Source organism: Pezoporus flaviventris, unplaced genomic scaffold, assembly GCF_033815535.1.
Source record: "Pezoporus flaviventris isolate CSIRO_AGI_PZ_B2104156 unplaced genomic scaffold, CSIRO_AGI_Pfla_v1 ptg000041l, whole genome shotgun sequence".
Classification (NCBI taxonomy): domain Eukaryota; kingdom Metazoa; phylum Chordata; class Aves; order Psittaciformes; family Psittacidae; genus Pezoporus; species Pezoporus flaviventris.
Window position 1 is genome coordinate 15,261,630 of NW_026892589.1, and position 16,794 is coordinate 15,278,423.

The window sequence follows — 16,794 nt, forward strand, 5'->3', positions numbered from 1 at the left end:
GATGATTCTGTGGTCCTAAACCTACAGGGAATCCCACTTGGGGCTCATTCTCTCTTGCTCTCTGGGAGCTGATGCTCAGGGTCCTGTTGGGGCTGGAGGGAGGCAGAGGAGCATCAGGTACCTGGTTTCTACGTGGCAGCGCAGCCCCTGCAATGCAGACCTCCATGCAGCAGGTCGTCATCTCTTTCCGTTTCTGTTCTTACTCCAGGGTATTCCCTGGGCACTTTACCTGGAAGATCACAGCACATTATTTCCTAACAGGAGCTGGGAATCAGAAGCTAAATCCATTCTAACATGGGAAACAGGCGTTTCAAAAAAACTTCCCTTTTTTGACCCAGTGAACCCTTGCATCCACTCCCAGGGTCTCTTGAAGCAGGTCCGTGCTTAGGCTGATGACACGACTGCTTTCAAGGGATGCAGTGACAGATGAGCCTGAAAGAACACAAGTTTCAAGAAAAGAACAAAGCGTCGTGCTTTAGGGCATTGTATTTGAGAGCTGTGAGCAACAGCAGCAAGGTCAGAGCAGGCAGTTTCCAGATTTCTTTATGCTGTTTGGAAACGGGGAGGAAAAGCCCCTCACCTAAGCGCTGTGCCCCTCACCTAGAGCTCTTCTGCCCCAGAGGCAGTGTGTCCGTTCACTCTTTCTGGCTGTGCTTCCCTCCCAGGTCAGCTGGCTGCCCAGGGCCTGCCCAGCAGTGCCCATGAAGTACTGCCCTGCCCAAGTCTAGTCTCACACCTGTGCAGCATACATATGACATCTTTGCTGACAGCTCTTGAGCCCCAACTCAAGAGGGATGTGGAGATGCTCGAGTGAGCCAGAGGAAACCATGGAGATGCTGCGAGGGCTGGAGCACCTCTGCTGTGAAGCCAGGCAGTAAGAGATGGGCTTGTTCAGCCTGGAGAAGAGAAGGCTCCTTAAGAGGAGACCTAAGAGCAGCTCCAGTGCCTGAAGGGGCTCCAGGAAACCTGGAGAGGGGCTTTGGACAAGGGCCTGTAGGGACAGGCCAAGGGGGAATGGCTTTAACCTGCCAGAGTGGAGACTGAGCTGAGCTCTTAGGCAGAAGCTCTTCCCTGGGAGGGTGCTGAGGCGCTGGCACAGGGTGCCCAGAGAAGCTGTGGCTGCCCCATCCCTGGCAGTGTTTAAGGCCAGGTTGGACACAGGGGCTTGGAGCAAGCTGCTCTAGTGGAAGGTGTCCCTCCCCGAGGCAGGGGTTGGAACTGGATGAGCTTTAGGTCCCTCCCAACCCAAACCATTTCATATCAGGACATTTTTCCATCCCCGGTGATAGGCAGGAAGGTGCTAAGTCCCCAGCTCCCCATCCCTCTCTGGGGGTGGGCACTCACTGCAGGGGCAACTCTCCACCTCACAGGGCAATTCTGCTTTTGGAGACAGCCTCCTGGAAGGATGCAGCCATTTCATCCTGTTTCAGGGGAGCACCTCTCCATGTGCTATCACTGCAACCGGGCACAAACTTCCCCTTTGTTGGGGGAAGAGAGGGAAACCGATGTGTTTGACTGCTGGAAAAGCTCTGGGGTGTGAGGAGAAACATCCTGCACACAGAAAAAAACCATCAAATAGCTGTGGGAGGGCCTGGCAACCTGTTTCTATGGGCTCTCCATGGGTCGCAGCACCCCCCAGTGTCTCTCTACGGGTCCCTCTCTGTCTCTCCCCCCCCCCCCCCCCCCCCATGTCCGTACCTTGAAGGCCAGGGTGGTGGAGGCAGGAGGTGGATGCCGGGTCTGTGCAGCAGCTCCCGGAGGAGGGGGGCGGCGATGCCGGGGCGGGAGGTGCCCGGCCGGGTCCCGAGGCGCTGCGAGCCCCGGAAGGAGGGAACGGGACGGAGCAGAGCATCCGCCCGCACCACGCTCGCCAGCGCCATCTTGGGACGAAAAATGGCGGCGTCGGAGGCACAGTGCGGTCGTTCAAACGTTCAAACACCCACCCCCCCCCCCAGTGCTTTATGCGGTAAAAGTGATGGAATTCCCTCTTTTCCATTGCTTCGTGAGGTAAAAGTGACGGAATTCCCTTTTCCCCAGCACATTCTAAGGTAAAAGTGAGGGAATACCGGCTTCTGCCCGAAGGTAGCCGAGCGGAGCCGAAGCCTTCCGAAGGGGGCGGAGCCGAGCGGAGCCGAAGCCTCCCGAAGGGGACGGGTCCGAGCGGAGCCGAAGCGTCCCGAAGGGGACGGAGCCGAAGCCTTCCGAAGGGGTCGGAGGGTCAGCGTCAGCCAATCCCTGTCCGCCTCTCCGTTAGCTCCAGCCCGCAGCTGAGGGGCCGCTTTCCCGCCTAGAGACCGGCGGCCAATCAGCGGTGTCCTTTCGTGTGAGGGAGCGATGGCGGGAGCCGGGAAGGAAGGAGGAGAAGGCAGCGAGGGCTGAACCGCGGCTTTATTTTCTGTATATGCGCGGTTATGAAGATTAGCGGGGTTTAGGTCGGCGGGGGGAACGTCCAGGAGTTGCTGGGTGAAGGTTTGTTCCGGCTTTGGTGGGCGGGAAGATGGGGGTGATGAGGGAGGAAAGCGGTTTAAATGGGAGAGATGATGGAGAAGGGGGGAGAATGGCTGTTAGGGGGGATAGATGGTGTGGAGGGAGGGGGGATAATGGCGGTTAAATGGGATAGATGATGAGAAAGGGGTGGGTAGTGGGATACGGGATAGAAGAAGGGAGGGGAATTGTGGTGGGGAGTGAAACAAAATGTCGACGGTGGGGAAAAGCAGACGGCGCATAGGGGGACAAGATGGCGGATGGGGTGGTCCAGCACACGATGGGTGAGGACATGTTCTCCATCCCCACGTCCCAGACTCTATCCCTCTAATATGGAATGTCGGGTGGTGGACACCAGATGGTAATGTTAGACCCTCTGTACTTGCAGGACCAGGCTGCTGTTGTGGGCTCCATCATGTAGCCCCAGCTCCTGCCTCAGTGCCAGTGTCACCCGGTGCTGCTGCACCTCTGTGGGGATGGAGATGATGAGGAGGAGGATGAGGAAGAGCCCGTGGATCAGGAGGAAGATAGATTAACCCTCACCCTGCCGAAACCTGTGCGCATCGAAGGCGTGCACCAGCTCCCTTTGCCGCAGCGGCAGCCCCAAGGTGTGTGGCGCTCAGCAGTGAGCCTCCAGCACTCCTGTCGTCATTGCCATCATCCTGGATCCGTCCCGGAGACGCAGGAAAATCTCTCAGTGGGTGATGGCTGGTAGCACCCCAGGGCACAGCCCAGCAGCAGCCGCCCCACAGTGCCAGTGAGGTCCAGGGGCTGCAGCAGCACCTGAGGCAGCGGCTCCCGGTGCTGATCCCAGCGGCATTCCCAGTATTCCTGGCCCTCCATGCCCAGCAGCCCATACTCGCCAGGGGACAGGCTGCCCACCCAACACAGCGAGCCACGTAGGGACCCCGAAGTACCCCCTGGAGCCCCCCAGACCATAAGTACCCCAACACCAGTTGACTCTTTGATGCGCTTTCATTTTTATTTACTTTTATTTGTATTTCAGGTTTATTCAGGTTTATTCACTTTTATTAATTTTTATCACTTTATTGACATTTTCTTGACTTTTTTCTTCAGTTTTCTTTCAGTTTTGATTCAGTTTTCTTCTAATTTAGTCACTTTTAGTAACTTTTTTTTCCAGTTACCCCAGAGCAACCCGTGGACGTACGGTAGACCCCAGTAGATCCCCTATGGTGACCCCCCAGCCTCACAGACTCCCTGCAGACATCCCATAGGGTCCCAAAGCGACCCATAGACACCCCACAGCAACTCTTAGCACACCGTGGACATGTCACAGTAACCTACAGTGACCCCCAGGCACCACATAATGACCTGTAGACACCCAGAGCAACCCGTACACAGCCCACAGCCACCTGCACGTGGCCCCATGACAGCCCTTGTGACTTACAGTGTCGTGATGTCACCAGGACTGGGATGACATCATCATCAATCCCCATGGCGCCCCAGAGGGCCCCCGCTCCCCACCTGCCCCCCATATGTACCCCAGGTTTTTTATTTGCTTTCATTCATTTTTATAAAATTTCATTCACTTTTATTCGACATTCATTCAGGCTTATTCACTTTTATTCCTTTGTATTTACTTTACTTTTTATAATCACTTTATTCACTTTGCTTTTTACTGACCTTACGCAGTTTTAGTCAGCTTTATTTGCTGTGCGTTCATTTTTGTTCTCCAGATTTATTTACTTTGTAATCCTGTTTAGTAACTTGGTGTTGTTGGGTTTGGGGGTTTTTCTTTAGATGCCCCATAGCGACCCGGAGAAACCCATGGACACTGCATAGAGCCCTGTACACCCTATAGACATCCCATGGGCATATATGGCAACCAGTAGACACCCGACAGCAATCCATGGACCCTTCACAGGGACCCATATTTTGTGACCCATATCTTGTGACCCACAGATGCCTGAAACAACCCCCCTGACTGCCCCATGGCAGCCCGTAGCACCCCATGGATACCCTCCACTTCCCTGTGATGTCCTATAGACCCACAACTCACACCCCATAAAGTTTTTTATTCTCTTTTGTTTTTTTTCCCCCTTTTCATAATGTGTAATCACTTTTATTCACTTTTCTTTGAATTTCCTCAGTTTAATTCATTGTATTTAGTTTTTAGTCACTTTTTGCTCACTTTTATCCAAGTTGTATTCAGGTTGATGACCTTTTCATTCTGTTTTTAGTGACATGATTGGTCTGGGCTGGATATGGGGCCAAGGTGGGGAGAATGAAGTCGTGGGGGTGTTGTCTGTGCTGTGGCCGGGCTGTGGGAGGTGTGGGGTTAATAAAGGCCTGGGGGTGTTGTCTGTGCTGTGGGGGACTGTGGGAGGTGGGGTTAATAAAGGCCTGGGGGTGTTGTCTCTTCGGGGGGGGGGCAGCTGTGGGAGGTGTGGGGTTAATAAAGGCCTGGGGGTGTTGTCTCTTCTGTGGGGGGGCTGTGGGAGGTGTGGGGTTAATAAAGGCCTCGGGGTGTTGTCTGCTGTGGGGGGCTGTGGGAGGTGTGGGGTTAATAAAGGCGTCCTCCAGTAAAAAAAAAAAAAAAATTAAAAAATATTTAAAATAATGATCTAAGTAAACAAATTAATGACTTCAGATGAGCAGTCAATGACCCTAATTAATTAATTAAGCAAAGTAATGCTAATTATCTAAAAATTTTGTATTTAAAAAAATATTTTTTAGGTATTTCCTGGCATGCCTGCAAGACCAGGATAATTTTTTTTTTTCTGAAAAAAAATAATTAGCTCAAAAATTCTGTTAATCAGTTAAGCAAACAAACCCATAAATTAAGCTCATTAATTCACCTCATTCATCCATTAAATGACCTATTTATTATGCTGATTAGCTTTTTTGTTGGTTTGTTTTTTAGCTCACACCCCCTCCCCCCAAAAAGGTAATTAGAATAAAAATGTATTTAAAATAATCAATTAAGGAAACAAAATAGTACAATGTCAATGAACCTAATTATTAAGCAAAATAATTCTATAAAAATATTTTTTTTCCCCGTTTTTTGCTGGTGTTCCCGCAGGACCACAAAATTTTTTTTTTCTTGAAAAAATCTTATTAGCTCAAAAAAAATTGTTATTTAATCAGTTAAGCAAACATTAAATGTATAACTTGATTAATAAAGCTCATTATCACTTCACCTAATTAAGCCAATGAATGAGCTATTCATTATGCTAATTAGCTAAAATCTTTTGACCTAAATTCTTTTATGTTTCTTGGTCGAGGCCCCAGACCAAACCTCTCCCCAGTCCTGCCCACGCAGCCCAAACACCTCCCCCCAAATCACTGATTACATAAACAATCTAGTTAAAATAATCACCAAAGAGAACAAAACACTCAGTAGTCTCTGACCCTTGTTCATTAATGCAGCAAAATGATGATGCCCCTCACCTAAAAAGTGCTTTTCAACTTTAAAAGTTTTGGGTTTTTCCCAACATACACACAGACAGGAGCAGGAAATATTTTTTTCACTGAAAAGATTCTTCCAGCAAAATTACTGACTCTGATAAAAAGCGGGTGGGGGCTGTGCTGGTGACATGTCCACGGGGTGTGGGTAGGGAGAGAGTAGGGTTACTTAATGGGGGGTGGGGGTGGGTGTGTGTGTGCACCTGTTAGTGTGTTTGGGAGGGGGTGTGTCTGGGCAGTTATGTGCATGTGAGGGGTGTTTGTGGGGGGGTCTATCTGAGTGGGGGGTGTGTGTATCAGGGGATGGGTGTGGGGGTTGTGTAGGGTGTGTATGGGGCATGAGTAGGGTTGTGTGTTGGGGGAGTGTTTGTGTGAGTGGGTGTGTGGATGGGGCATGTGGTAGGGGGGTGTTTGTGTGAGTGGGGGGATGTGTGGGTGCATGTTTGTGTGTGAATGTTACTGTGTTTGGGAGATGAATGTGGGGTGTGTGAGGGGGATCAATGGGGGGTGGGGGAATGGTGGGGAGGGGTGGGTGCTTGGGGCTGTCTCGGGGGGGTTGTGCGGGGGTGTGTCTGAGTGGTGTTCATGTTTGTGTCTATGGGAGGGTGTGTGAGTGGGGTGTGCATGTTTCTGTCTATGGGGGGGGGGTGCGTGCGTGGGGTGTTTGTGTGAACGTGTGTGTGGGGGGGAGTGTGTCTGACGGGGGTGCATGCATGGAGGGGTGTGAGTGGGGCTGTGTCTGGGGGGTTGTGTGGGCAGGTGAGGTGCCTGAGTGGGGTCTGCATGTTTGTGTCTATGGGGTGTGTGTATGAGGGGTGTGAGTGGGGGTGTGTGTGTGTGTCTGGGGATGAGTGTGGGGGGTGCGTGTGTTTGGGTTGGGGGGGGTGTTTGTGGGTGTGTGTGCATGCATGGGGCATGTGTGAGTGGGGGCTGTGTGTGCTTGGGGGGGTGGGGTGTGTGCTTATGTGTGTAGGGAGGGTGGGAGTGTGAGTGCAGGGGTGTTTGTGGGTGTTGTGTGTGGGGGTTGTTTATAGGTGGTGTGTTTGCATGTGGAGTTTGTGTGTGTATGGGGTAGTGCTTACATATGGGGGTTTGTGGTGATATTGTGTATGATTGGGGATGTGTGTGTTTGGGGGGCATGTGAATAGGATCTGTGTGCATATTTGTGCGTGAGTGGGAGTGTGCGCATATATGTGTGTGGAGGGGTGTTGGTGGGGTGCATGCACGTGGGGTGTGTTTGCGTGCATGGTGTGCATGGGTGGGGAGTGTGTGTTGAGTTTGTGTGTATGGTGGGGGGGTGTGTGTCTGCAGGGGTGTTCACGTGTGGAGGGATGTGGGGGGGTGCATGGGGGGTGTATTTGTGTGGGCAGTGTGCGTGTATGGTGGGGGAGTGGGGGGTATGTGTGGGTGTGAATCGGGGGTGTGTGTGGGGGGATGTGTAACAATGTTTGGGGAGTGTGAGTGGGGGGTGTTTGTGTGTGTGGGGTGAGCAGCAGGTGGTTTGTGTGGAGGAGTGTGTGTAAGTACAGGGGGTGTGCGTGTGGGGGGGGTGTTCATGTTTGGGGGGGTGTGTGTGAGGGGGAAGGGATGTGTGTGGAGGTGGGGGGGATATTGGTGGGGGGTTGTGGGTGTGCGTGCATGTGTGTGGAAGTGGGTGGTTGTGTGCTTGAGTGGGTTCCTGGGGGGGGGGGGAAGGATGATGTGGGTGGGTGGAGTGGGGTGGGTGCATGCGCGTGTGGTCTCAGCTGGGGGTGGAACGTACCTGCACCTGAGGCTGGGGTCACTGAAGGGGGCTGGGAGGTCTGAGGTGGAACCCCCCCGGACACACCCTCGTCAGAGCCACAGACCACAGCAGACACTCCTCGCCCGCCCCCCCCCCCCCCGTGTGCTTTAGCCCTGCTCCACTGCCTTGACCACACCTCCATCCTTCACCAGCCCCACCCCGAGCCTGGAGCACACCTGCACCAGAATCCACACCCCTTCTCCCCCCTCCATCCACCCCAACAGAGGCCTCCTCCCCTCTTGCCCCGCCCCTCCGCCCCCCCCCGCTCCCATATTAGCACCGCCCACAGCAAAGACCACACGCTTAGGACTTTATTAACCCCACAACCAGCCCACCCTCATCATCATGGCATCATGATGTGATGACCATGGGGGCCCTATGAGTCTCTCATGACTGCTGTGTGCCTCTGCAGGCTGGTACTAGGGTCTGGGGGGCTCTATGACTTCCTCTGGGTCCCTATGGGGCATTTAAACCCAAAACATGGTATGAAAGGATGCTAAACAACAAGGACAGCGGAAAAAAAAAGATTAGTAAAAAAACAAATAAATAAAATAGTATAAAGACAATAAAAAGCAAAAAAGAATAATGTGATTATAAATGAGTACAAAGCAGATAAAAAGGAATAAAAGTGAGCAAGCCTGAACAAATTGCAAAAAACTGTGAAAGAAAGTTCATAAAGAAAAAAGTGAAAGTTAATTGAAAAAAAAAAATCAATTGTTGTTGGAGTACTTATGGAGCACAAAGGGGCAGTAGGGGGCCTATGCGGTACCCCGGTGGCTGATAATGATGTCCTTGCAGTCCTGGTGACATCACAACACCTGTCTGGGGGTCACTATGGCATGTCCATGGCTTGCTCACAGTTGCTGTGGAGTGTCCATGGGTCGCTCTGGGACCCTATAGGATGTCTACAGGGAGTCTGTAAGGCTGAGGGGTCCATACGGGATCTACTGCAGGCTATGGGGCATCCATGGGTTGCTCTGTGCTGCTATGGGTTATCCAAAAAAAAAAAAGTTAATGTAAGTGACCAAATATAAAGAAAACTGAAAAAAATGCAAGGGAAAAGCACGTTAGAGTGAAGAAAGTGCTTAAACCGTGAATAAAAGTGAATACAAGCAAACAAAACTGAACAAAACTTGAATAAAACTGAACAGAAGCCAATGAAAATGAATTACAATCAATGAAAATAAAAATCAGTTGGGGTTAAGGTACTTATGGGGGGTGCGTTGTGGGAGCCCTATGGGGCACTTAGGGACTTTCCATGGGGCTCCCTATAGGGCACCATGTCACTGATGACGTCATCACGGTCCAGGTGATATCATGACACTTTAGGTCAATAAAAGCCATGGGGTGTGTGTTATGCCTCTATAAGGAACTATGGGGCAGTGGGGAGGGGGTCTGTGGGGTGCTATGTGGCAGTGCAAGGTGTCTGCACAGCTCTATGTATTGTCATGGGGCCATGTGTGTGTCAATAGGTATGTAGCAGTTGCAGTGGATTTCTGTGGGGCGTTTATGGGGGGTTGTGGCTTACTACAAGGCTTCCAGAGCTCCCTATAGGGTGGCTGTGGAGTATCGATAGGTTGCAGTATGTCTCGATTGAACCAGACTGCAGTTAAAACAGGAATAAAGCTAAAGGGTGAATAAACATCAATGAAAGTCAATAAACCTGACTAAAACTCAATAAAAGCGAAATAAACGTGAATTAAAAAGAATAAAATGGAATAAACCTGAATAAATCTCCACGAAAACTGACTCAAAGTAAACTGAAGACCACCTAAAGTGACTAAAAAGCAAATAAATCTGAATAAAACTGCATAAAAGTGAATTAAAAGCAAATCAAAGGAAAGTACATGTGAGTTCCAAAGTGAATAAAGGTGAATAAAAAGCCTGAAGAAACCTGCATAAAGTTTGTGGACAAAAGCTGTGGCATTGCCCAAAATACACAACCTGCTGAGGATGCAGAAAAACTCCAGAAACTGAGTGCTGAGGATGGCTATGGGGTGTCTATGAACATTAAAAAAAAAAAAACAAAAGCGAGCAAACTGGACAAACCTGAGTAAAATCCAATTAAAAGTGAACTAGAGTTAAAAAGAAAAAATGAATGAAAGAAAGGGAATTAAAAAAATCAGCTGGTGCTGGGGTACTTCTGGGTTGCAGGGGAGGGGGGCTGGGGCACTATGGGGGCCGAATAAAACACTACCTCATTGATGATGCTGATGATGTCATCACGGTCCTGGTGACATCATGACGCCAGGAGTCAATAAAAGCTGAGGGACACATGTTGTGGGTCTACAGGGGACTATGGGGCTAGTGTTGGGGGTGTTTACCAGTCGCTGTAGGGTACCTATCGGGTGTCACTGGGGCACCATGGGGCAGTGTGGGGGTTGCTGTGTGTCTCACCTTTGTGGGGGTCGCTGTGGGTCTCATCTTTGCTGGGGGCTCAGGTCCATCCTGAGGCTGGGCACAGTGCAGTCACTCCAGCTCGATTAAACTGGATTGCAGTTAAATAAAACAGGAATCAAGCTGAAAAGTGAATAAACACCAATGAAAGTCAATAAACCTGAATAAAACTCAATAAAAGTGAAGTAAATGTCAATGAAAAAGAACAAAAGGGAATAAGCCTGAATAAATCTCCAAGAAAAGCGAATAGAAGTGAACTGAAGACTACTCAAAGTAACTAGAAAGCAAATAAATCTGAATAAAACTGCATAAAAGTGAACTAAAAGCAAATCAAAAGCAAGCACACGTAAGTTCAAAGCTGAATACAAGTGAATAAAGGTGAATAAAAGCCTGAATAAAGCTGTGGAGAAAAGCTGTGGCCTTGCCAAAAACATACAACCTGCTGAGAACAGTGAAAAAGTGCAGAATCTTACAAAAGGCCTGAGGTTCTATGAAAAAGGAACCATGTAAATAATGCAATAACTTGTTAAGCCTTGCAGGACTTGCCTGGCCTTGTGAAATACGCCTGTCTCATGGGAACTCACCCTTCTGAAGAGTAGAATGGCTCATAGGATCTGAGTCAAAGGAGAAAGAAGGGACTTTGCAGGCTGGGAACGTATCAAGTAGGTGGATACTGAAAGCAAATGGAAAACCCTGAACCAGGTGTGTCTGGTGGAGATTTAGCCTGGGGAATAGAAGGCTGCGTGGAGACCTCAGAGCAGCCTTCCAGTATCTGAAGGGGGCCTATAAGGGTGCTAGGGAGGGATTCTTCATTAGGGACTGTAGTGACAGGACAAGAGGTAACAGGTTAAAACTTAAACGGGGGAAGTTTAGAATGGATATAAGGAAGAAATTCTTTCCTGTTAGGGTGGTGAGGCACTGGAATGGTGTCGTGGTTTAAACCCAGTCAGGTAATTCGTTCGCTCACTCCCCCCCCCCTTTCTTGCCCTCCCCCTGCTCTCGGAGGGATGGAGAAGAGAATCGAAAAGAATGCAACTCCCATGGGTTGAGATAAGAACAGTTTAGTAACTAAGGTATAACACAGATCACTACTGCTACCACCAATGATAATAATGATAAAGGAAATAACAAGGGAAGAGAATACAACACCTCAGCACCAGCTGACCGATAACTCACCCCCCAAGCCCGACCAAGCACCGACCGATACCTCCTCCAACCCTGCAGTCTCCCAGCCCTTCCGGCTAACTCCCAGTTACCTCCTGAGCATGACGTGCTGTGGTATGGAATACCTCTTTGGTCAGTTTGGGTCAGGTGTCCTGTCTCTGCTTCCTCCTGGCTTCCCCTCCTCCCTGGCAGAGCATGAGGCTCACAAAGTCCTTGGCCAAACCAAAACATCCTATCAGCTCCGTTCCCGAGCTGAAAGTCAAAACACTGCACTGCACCAGCTACCAAGAAGGAGAAACATGACTGCTACTGCTGAACCCAGGACAAATGGGTTGCCCAGGGAGGTTGTGAATGCTCCATCCCTGGCAGTGTTCAAGGTCAGGTTGGACAAAGCCTTGGGTGACATGGTTTAGTGGGAGGTGTCCCTGCCCACAGCAGGGGGGTTGGAACAGGATGATCTTAATTTCCTTTCCAACCCTAACTATTCCATGATTCTATTCTATCTCCCTTTATCCAAATAAAGCTTTAAACTTCACTCTGACACATGAGCTGTTATCAAAAGCAGGTTTTCCCAACAAAGCTGAATAAAGAGTGATTAAAAGTAAACAGAACTGAACAAAAAAAATGAGAAAAAGTGAGCAAAAGGAACATGCCTCACTAAAAAGCAAATAAACACAAACAGAAGTGATTAATAACTGGAAAACACAGAAACAAAACCTGAGAAGTGTGACTAAAAAGCGAATATAAAGTGAATAAAAAGGGAAAAAAAATTAAAGTGTCTAGAAGTCAGTATTAAGTGAATACAACTCAATAAAAAAACTGAGTAAGGGAATAAAAGTCAGCGAAAGTGTCAAAACCTCGACTAAAACTCAAAGAAATTTATACAGTCGTATATGAACATGAAGTAAGTAAAATGTGATTAAACATACTGATGAACGCGAAGTCACCTAGTTCCTTGCCACCTGCTCCACCCTCCCCCCCGCTCCTACAGCCGCTGCCGCTCCGGCCGCCCACCGCCCTTGCCACTCCTGCTACCACAGCTCCGGCAGCCGCCGCCGCTGAGCGAGCCCCACCCTCCCCCTGCCCCCCGCCGGCTCCTCCCGCGGCTCTTTTACTACCTCGCCACGGCCGCCACAACAGCCCCTTCCGGCGCTGCCACCGGCCGTCCCCCGCCGCTCCTGCCACCACCTACCGAAACTCCCCAGCGCCGCTCCCGCCCTCCCTTTTACTACCGCGCCCGTCGCCGCCGCTGCTGCCGCCGAAGCCACCGCTGCCGCCGCAACCCACACCCCTACCACTGCCGACGAAAAAACGGCTGCCGCCCCCCCCCCCCCCAGCCCCTTTTATAACCTCGTCCTCTCCCGCCTCCCAGCCAATCACGGCGCCGCCCGCCTCAGAGCGAGGGCGGGACATGGAGACGGAGCTCAGCGTCGTCCAATCCCTGGACGCCTCTCCCTTAGCGACAGCGTGCACCTCAGGGGACGCTTTCTCGCCTAGCGACCGGCGGCCAATCAGCGGTGTCCCTCGGTGTGAGGGAGCGATGGCGGCAGTTAGGGATGAAGGAGAAGAGGGTGGCAGCGGCGGGACCAGAACTGGTGCGTGAACACAGGGGTGCGACTACATGCCTCCCATTACCCCCTATTAATCCCCCATTGCCCCACCATATCCCCCACTGCCCTGTATTAGAACCACAGAATCACAGAACAGTTAGGGTTGGAAAGCACCTTAGGATCATGCACTTTCAAGCACCCTCCCATGGCAGAGCCACAATTTTTACTGCACTGCTCAGCACGGCACAGCACGACTCGGCAGAGTATAAATGGAGTACAAAGGGGCAAGAATGGATAAGAAATAGCCAAAACCGGCTTAAAATTGGTAGGAAATGGGCAAAAATAGCATAGAAGGGGTGATAATTTTCTTAAAAATAGCCAAAAAAGACTTAAAATGGGTTAGAAATGGGCAAAAAAGGGTTAAGAATGGCCAAAAACGGTTCAAACCAAGTTAGGAAATGGCAAAAAAGGGTTAGAAATAGCAAGAAATTGTTAATAATAGGACGAAAAGGGTTTGGAAATGGCCAAAACATCTTAAAAAGACTTAGAAAGTAGCAAAAAACGGTTAGAAATAGCTAAAGGCGGTTTAGAAAGAGCTAAGAAAAGCTTAAAACAGGCTAGAAATGGCAAGAACTGTTCAGAAACAGCCAAAAATGGCTTAAAACATGTGAGAAACAGGCAAAAGTAAGATAGAAAAGGCCATCGATTGTTTAGAAATAGCCAAAAAAGACTTCAAATGGGTTAGAAAGGGCCAAAAATGGTTTAAACCAAGTTGGGAAAGGGCAAAAACGGGTTAGAAATGGCAAGAGATTGGTAAGAACAGGACAAAAAAGGTTTGGAAATGGCCTAAGGGCTTAAAAAAAGTTAGAATTGGGCAGAAAAGGGTTAAAAACAGCTCAAGCCAGTTTAGAAAGAGTTAAAAGCATAAAACAGCCTAGAAATGGCAAGGAAATGTACAGAAATAGCTAAAATTGGATTAAAACTAATAAGAAACAGGCAAAAATAAGATAGAAGTGGCCATCAACTGTTTAGAAATAGCCAGAAATATCCCCTTTAAAATAGGTTAGCAATGAGAAAAATGGGTTCAAAACAGCCAAAAGAGTCTTAAAACTGGTAAGAAATGGGCAAAAATAAGATAGGACTGACCAGCAATTGTTCAGAAATAGCCAAAAGACTTGAAATGGGTGAGAAAGGGACAAAAATGGTTTAAACCAAGTCGGGAAAGGGCAAAAAGGGGTTAGAAACGGAAAGAGATTGGTAAGAACAGGACAAAACTGGTTTGGAAACGGCCAAAAGGGCTTAAAACAAATTAGAATTGGGCAAAAAAGGGTTAGAAGTAGGCCACGCCAGTTTAGAAAGAGCTAAGAAAAGCTTAAAAGCGGCTAGAAATGGCAAGGAACTGTTCAGAAATAGCCCCAAATGACTTAAGCCTGGTAACAAATGGGCAAAAAAAAGATAGGAATGTCCAGCAATTGTTAAGAAATAGCCAAAATAGACGTAAAATGGGTTAGAAAGGGACAAAAATGATCTAAACCAAGTTAGGAAAGGGCAAAAACCGGTTAGAAAAGGCAAGAAATGGGTAAGAACAGGACAAACCCGGTATAGAATTGGCTATAAAGGCTGAAAAAGAATTAGCATTGAGCAAAAAGGGTTGGAAATGGGCCAAGCCAGTTTAGAAATAGATAAGAGAAGCTTAAAACAGGCTAGAAATGGCATGGAACTGTTCAGAAACAGCCCAGAATGGCTTAAGCCTGGTAAGAAAGGGGCCAAAATAAGATAGGAATGATCAGCAATTGTTTAGAAATAGCATAACCGCGATAAAATGGGTTAGAAATGGATAAAAATGTTTCAAAGGTAGTCAGAATAGGGCAAAAATGTTCAGAAATAGAGCAAAATGCCTTAAAACTAATAAGAAACAGTCAAAAGAAGATAGAAAGGACAATCAATTGTTTAAAAACAGCCAAAAAAAAAAAAGAGTTAAAATGGGTTAGCAGTGAGAAAAATGGTTCGAAACAGGTAAGAGTCTTAAAACTGGTAAGAAATGGGAGAAAATAAGATAGGACTGACCAGCAATTGTTCAGAAATAGCCAAAAGACTTCAAAAGGGTAGAAAGGGCCAAAAATGGTTTAAACCAAGTGGGGAAAGGGCAAAAAGGGGTTAGAAATGGCAAGAGATTGGTAAGAACAGGACAAAACCGGTTTGGAAACAACCAAAAGGGCTTAAAAAGACTTAGAATTGGGCAACAAAGAGTTAGAAGTAGGCCACACCAGTTTAGAAAGAGCTAAGAAAAGCTTAAAACAGGCTAGAAATGGCATGGAACTGTTCAGAAATAGCCAAAAGAGACTTAAAAAGGGTAAGAAATGGGCAAAAATAAGATAGAAATGACTGTGAACTGGAGTTTTAAAAAGGAGTTAAAATGGGTTATAAATGAATAACAATTTTTCAAAGCAAATCAGAAAAGGGAAAAAATGGGTTAGAAGTGGCAAGAACTAGTGAAAAATGGTATGGGAATGGCCAAAATGGCTTAAAGAGACTTAGAATTGGGCAAAAAAAGGGTTAGAAAAAGCTCAAGGCAACTTAGAAATGGCTAAGAAAGCTTAAAACAGGCTAGAAATGGCAAGCAACTGATCAGAAATAGCCAAAAGAGAATTAAAAAGGGTAAGAAGTGGGCAAAAATAAGATAGAAGTGGCCATCAATTGTTTAGAAATACCCAAAAATAAAACCCTTAAAATGGGTTAGCAGTGGGAAAAAGTGGTTTGAAACAGCCAAAAGAGCCTTAAAACTGGTAAAGAAATGGGCAAGAATAAGATAGGAATGGCCAGCAATTGTTCAGAAATAGCCAAAAGACTTCAAATGGGTGAGAAAGGGACAAAAATGGTTTAAACCAAGTCGGGAAAGGGCAAAAAGGGGTTAGAAACGGCAAGAGATTGGTAAGAACAGGACAAAACCGGTTTGGAAACGGCCAAAAGGGCTTAAAAAGACTTAGAATAGGGCAAAAAAGGGTTAGAAGTAGGCCACGCCAGTTTAGAAAGAGCTAAGAAAGGCTTAAAACAGGCTAGAAATGGCAAGGAACTGTTCAGAAATAGCCCAAAATGGCTTAAGCCTGGTAAGAAATGGGCAAAAAAAGAATATAGCAATGACCAGCAACTGTTTAGAAAGAGCACAAAGGAGATAAAATGGGTTAGAAATGGATAACAATGTTTCAAAGGTAGGCAGGATATGGCAAAAAAGGATTAGAAGTGGCGAGAACTGTACGGAAATGGTTTGGGAATGGCCAAAGTGACTTAAAAAGACTTAACTAGCCAAAAAACAAAAGGGTTAGAAATAGGCCAAGCCAGTTTAGAAAGAGCTAAGAAAAGCTTAAAAGAGGCTAGAAATGGCAAGGAACTGTTCAGAAATAGAGCAAAATGGCTTACAAGTAATCAGAAACAGGCAAAAGAAGATAGAAAGGACAATCAATTGTTTAAAAACAGCCAAAAAAAAAGACTTAAAACGGGTTAGCAATGGGGAAAATGGGTTCGAAACAGCCAAGAGTCTTAAAACTGGTAAGAAATGGGCAAAAATAAGATAGGAGTGATCAGCAATTGTTCAGAAATAGCCAGAAAAAGTCTTCAAATGGGTTAGAAAGGGCCAAAAATGGTCTAAACCAAGTTAGGAAAGGGCAAAAACCAGTCAGAAATGGCAAGAGATTGGTAAGAACAGGACAAAACCCGTATGGAATTGACCAAAAAGCCTTAAAAAGACTCAGAATTGGGCATAAAGAGTTAGAAATAAGACAAGCCAGTTGAGAAATACCCAAGAAAAGCTCAAAACAGGCTACAAATGGCAAGAAACTGTTCAGAAGCAGGAAAAATGGCTTATAACTGGTAAGAAAAGGGCAAAACTAAGATAGAAAAGACGGTAAATTATATAGGAATAGCACAAAGGAGTTAAAATGGGTTAGATATGGATAACAATGGATCAAAGGTAGTCAGGATAGGGCAAAAATG

General features: G+C 47.6%; 1 long non-coding RNA gene across 1 annotated transcript in view; it reads right to left on the reverse strand.

Moving 5' to 3' along the window:
* Positions 1-67: 67 nt before the first annotated feature.
* Positions 68-16,794, reverse strand: part of LOC133275638 (uncharacterized) — a 54,643-nt gene continuing 37,916 nt past the window's right edge. The window contains exons 2-3 of the long non-coding RNA XR_009745645.1: positions 344-432; positions 68-229 (exon numbers count right to left, since the gene is read on the reverse strand). This is a non-coding gene — a long non-coding RNA (uncharacterized LOC133275638). The remainder of the gene's footprint in view (positions 230-343; positions 433-16,794) is intronic.